The 5,000-nt window shown below is 46.3% G+C and overlaps 1 protein-coding gene across 4 annotated transcripts in view; it reads left to right on the top strand.

Annotated features, from left to right (window-relative positions):
* Window positions 1-5,000, top strand: part of rgs3a (regulator of G protein signaling 3a) — a gene marked incomplete at its 5' end in the record, with an annotated part of 105,738 nt that overhangs the window by 88,448 nt on the left and 12,290 nt on the right. The window lies entirely within an intron of this gene.

Here is a 5,000-nt window from a genome sequence, read left to right as displayed (position 1 = left end):
GCTACAAGGCCTTCCCCTCCTCAGACAGGGGTCTCTCTGCTACAAGGCCTTCCCCTCCTCAGACAGGGGTCTCTCTGCTACAAGGCCTTCCCCTCCTCAGACAGGGGTCTCTCTGCTGCATACAGTACTGTCATCACCTCTCACTTCTCACTTCAATGTCCTTTGCCTGCTACCTGTCAGACCAGGTGTAAACTAGGCTGAAGAAGAAACAATACATGCCCAGACTTAACATAGGTGTTTTAGCATAGGTGACAATGGCAGCGTTGTGAATGATAATGGCCTGTTTAAATGATGCCTATGGGGGTTCTTGGGCTCTGTCTTTGAATGGCTATTGAGGCCGGATCAGTGGATTGGGAGTGTGAGGCTTAAGTGGCTAAATGGGTCTGCTGTCCAAAAGGGATTTATCAGGTCATCGCACCATAGTTAGTTAGTTTGTTTTGTTTGTTGTTTTAAGGATGTATTTTAATTCATCATAGGCTAATCTTCCACGAGTTCTAGAAAGACTACATTAATGAATAACATACATAGTACAATCAATAGTGTAGTATCAATGAAGATCATTTAAATGACACAATGGTAGTGAGAGTGAGAGTTTTAACCTCATCATTGGTGGATGATCTCCATTCACTTTATTAGGTGTTTAATGGTTTGTTTGTGTGTGAGCGGTGTGTTTATTTGTGTTGTGAAATCAGGGGTCAAATGTGTACGACTGTGTGTTGTAAAATGTTTCTCTAGGAGTGTGTGTGTGTGTGTGTGTGTGTGTGTGTGTGTGTGTGTGTGTGTGTGTGTGTGTGTGTGTGTGTTGTGAACTGCTCAGTGATTCATCAGCTGTTGATTGAACTGTCTTCACACCCATCAATATGAGAAGAGATTTCACACTCAGAGGACAATAGTCACTCAACATGGCGGCTCTTGGCCTGATGACAAACCCGTGCTCCCACACTCTCTAGTGGGTGTCCATTTTGTAGCTTTGACTCCCTCAACGGATTAGCCGTTGATTCTGATCCCTGTTCAGATTCAGATCTCTGAGGAGTTTATTGTCCAAATGTTACGTTCACAATAAAGTTTTAACAGCCATTGTCTCTGCGGTATTTGAAAGTAAAGCTATCTAATTGTGTTGGTATCTGGTTCCTTGGATTTGTGTACCTGTCATGACCTACCCCTCCCCCCGCCCTTCACAATGGTATCTCCAACCACTGTTTGCCAGCTGTTTATTCAGCTGAGGGTGTCAAATGTGCAGGTGTTAAGAGGGGTGTGTCACACCTCCTGCGCGTGAATGAGTGAGAGAGAGTGTGTGTGTGTGTGTGTGTGTGTGTGTGTGTGTGTGTGTGTGTGTGTTTGCTGCAGCGTCCATTAGCTGACCCTTCAGACTCACCCATGCCACACCCTTCCTCTAATTCAAGCTGTTACATTAACGTGGAGCGGTAGGCAGTTGTGCTTTGTCTAGCCTCAATCAAATCAAACAGGATTTATCCAATTTCAGTCTCTGGGCCTGTGCAGCTGCATCATCCTCTCCAATGGTCTCAGTCTCAATATAACGTTATCTCAGGAATGTGCTGTTCTCTATGGGGCGAAGCCTCAGCCTATTCTCTGGGTATCAGGTATCAGAGACAAGCAGCAGTGGGTGACGCAACAAGCAGGTAGCGCTGCCTGCTTTAGGCACTGTAGTTATTGAGAAGGATGAACACAAACAGTCATCAGTCCCCTTTGCCTTCTTTCTCCCCATTTCTCTCTATCTCTCTCTCTCTCTCTCTCTCTCTCTCTCTCTCTCTCTCTCTCTCTCTCTCTCTCTCTCTCTCTCTCTCTCTGTGACTGAGCCTAGGGGAGACTCCAGATATAGGGAATAATCATGTCAATTCTTGTCAGATTGGCAGGAACCCACAGCATCAGGCAGATGTGGGTATCAGCAGCAGCCCCATTGGGGTTCTGGCTAGGAAGAACAGAGATGGAGGGTTGAGTCATCTCCCAGGAGCTTCAGGAGGATACGGCCGCATCTGTGACTACACACAGGAGTGACGTCAGGGGAATCTGGTGGAGGCAGAAATCGGAGGCCTGGCTCATTATAATGCATGGAATAGAATGAGGAACGGTATTGACGTAGAGTGAGAGTTGGGTTAACATCTAATTGAGTTGGGGAGGAAGTCTTCTCTCTCAGAGGTCATTGTACATATTCTCAACATCTCGACATGTCTACATGTTACTAGTTTGCATATGCGCACTACATACTTACTTTTATGACCTACTTTGCTTGTAGCGGCGTTGGGATCGTTGGGGGTAGCGTCCTCGATTTGAACCGATCTGACCATCTGGCATTGCATTGGGATACTACTTAGATGTAAACCTAAACCTCTCTCTCTCTCTCTCTCTCTCTCGCATCCATCCATCAACTCCCTCTCTCCCCATTGTTGTCTCTGGACACAGATTTCAGTCTGAAACACGAACCCCTGTCATTGTAAATCACGCTTCTCCTCTTTCTCGGCTCCGGCTCTTCACCCCCCCCCCCTCATCTCTGGGCCTCTGGCCTCGTAGGTAACCTCTCCAGGCTTCATCTAGGAGTATTGAGTAGGTAATCCTTCATGACTCCTGCCTCCTAGAACCACTCTCTGCTATGGAGACTACACAATCTTTCACCTTTCTCAGAGGTCCCCCCAGTTCACCCATCCATCCCTACGTAGGTATCAAACATGTGTTTCTTACCATTCCTAATTCCATTCCATGCGTTACAATGAGCCCGTCCTCTGATTTCTACCTCTACCAGCCTCCCCTGGTAGGAGGCCATTCCAGGAAATGAAGCGGTATATCACAGATTTCTGCGGCTCTAAGACCCCCTGAAACCCAGTGTCTTTCACAGACATGCACTGACATACCGCAGCCAGTAAAGCAGCATGATAGAGTCCTCTGACGGGTACCTACACGACATGCAGTAGGCTGAATCTGAACAGAGAAATGTGCTGCCTACTCAAAGAGTTTCAATACATTGTGCCTTTATCGTCCATGTTATGTTAATGTTGGATACGCAGATCTCAAGTTATAATTCAGCTCTACCTGAATACGAAACCCAACGAAACCCAACAAGCTGTCAAGGGCTACAGAATAACTTTGGCGCTGTTCATTGGCTCAGTACGGATATCGTGTACCAGAACCAGGGCCTGTCAAGTAGGAATAACATTGATATTTGACCTAGAGGTGGAGAGGGAGAGGTGGAGAGGGAGAGGTTGAGAGGGAGAGAGAGGGCAATTGCTGTATAAAGGGGTAAAGGAGGGGCTCACTTTGGAAAGAAAGTCAAAGAAATATATATGTCATATAGGTAGGGTTTACATGTAGAGAGAAGACATTATGCAATACGACACCAGTGTTGAGAGTAGACTCCCCCACTCCCTACCAAGCACCAGTGAAAAAGAACTGTGTACCTGACCCAAATCTCACTCCCTCAAATACCTCCTTCACACCCCACTATAGGCACTGATTATATAATATTCAACCTGATTAACTAACTAACCCATTCATGGGGTAAATAAAGTTGAATTACACTTAATTTAATTGGCATCAGACGGCTGTTCTGACAACAGTAGCTAACAGGTCAAAGACAGCTTCCTTGGCTCAGAATGAACAAAGTAGCTTATGCTGTCAAACAAACAAACCGTATATAGCGAGTCACCTGCTGTTTTAAAAAGAAATACCTGACCTGGCCTATTCTCACTTGCGTCAGCGGAGGCTTTAAGAGACCAATTGAATTCTCCCTTTGTACCTTGTAGTATGTGAACAGCATTTGTAGAGACTTATGTAAAAGCCTCTGTGTTTGTCTCTGTTTTAAAGTTTGCTTGAAGTGGTACGGTAGCTATGAGTCTGGCTAATCCTGGGGAATGTTGATGTTGACATTAGCTTTGGGTGTTAGAGAGGGAAAGAGGTTAGGTACAGTAGGGCTGTGAGCCTGCTGCAAGGAGGAAGGGAGGGAGGAGGAAAGAGGTTAGGTATGGTTGTTAACCGGCTACAGGGATAAAGGAAGGAAGGAAGGAAGGAAGGACGGAGAGAAGGAGGGAGGGTGGGAAGGAAGGAAGGAAGGAAGGAAGGAAGGAAGGAAGGAAGGAAGGAAGGAGGAAGGAAGGAAGGAGGAAGGAAGGAAGGAAGGAAGGAAGGGAGTTGGATCTGATCTGTCAGCTTGTTCTCTCACGCTAGTGAGAGAAATCCAATCAAACTACAAACTACTTCAATGCACTACAGAAAAACAATAAAACTGCTCCATTGACAAACAATGCAAGCAGCAATGTTGTACTCGCATGACAACTATGTGCATTTTGCATTGCACAGAGAGATACAGAACATTATTTGTTTAGAAGTGTGGGTTTTCCAGAAGCATTGAGAGGTAACATGAGGTATTGCTGAGAAGGTTTGGCTTGTCTCTAGACAGCCAACAGACTATCCTTACTCCCTCTTTCCCCATCCCCTCTCAATCCCCCTCCTTTCCTCTCTTCCCCTCCTTCCCTCTCTCCCCCCTCCCCCTCTCCCCAGCCTATCCACCCTCTCAATCCCCCCTCATTTCCCTCTGCTCCTCTCCCTCTTTCCCCTCTCTACACCCACTCAATCCCCCCTCCTTACCCCCTCCCCCATGCTTGTCTGTGGTATCACAGCTGCTTCCCAGGGCTGCTCCAAATCCTCTCTGACTGACTGTAACTACTCCATTGTTACACCTAGTCAACCAGGTGGTAGAGCCTCCCCCTCCCCCAGGCCACCTTCTCTTTCACATTTGGATATCCAGATAGCACACACACACACACACACACACACACACACACACACACACACACACACACACACACACCAGACTAGAGTATACCATAGAGTATACCCCAGGTGTTAACGAATATCAACCTGCTGTTTTTCTACATAACAGGAAAGCCATAAGGACCCAAATAGAGTAGCGTTAACAGTCATAATGTATGTGGCTAAGCTCATGAGGCATTAATACGTTATATTCTTCAAGAATTAATGGCTAAATATCA

Source organism: Argentina silus, assembly GCF_951799395.1.
Source record: "Argentina silus genome assembly, chromosome: 5".
NCBI classification, from domain to species: domain Eukaryota; kingdom Metazoa; phylum Chordata; class Actinopteri; order Argentiniformes; family Argentinidae; genus Argentina; species Argentina silus.
The sequence above is the reverse complement of the archived record's forward strand: the minus strand, read 5'-3'. Positions and strand labels throughout refer to the sequence as shown.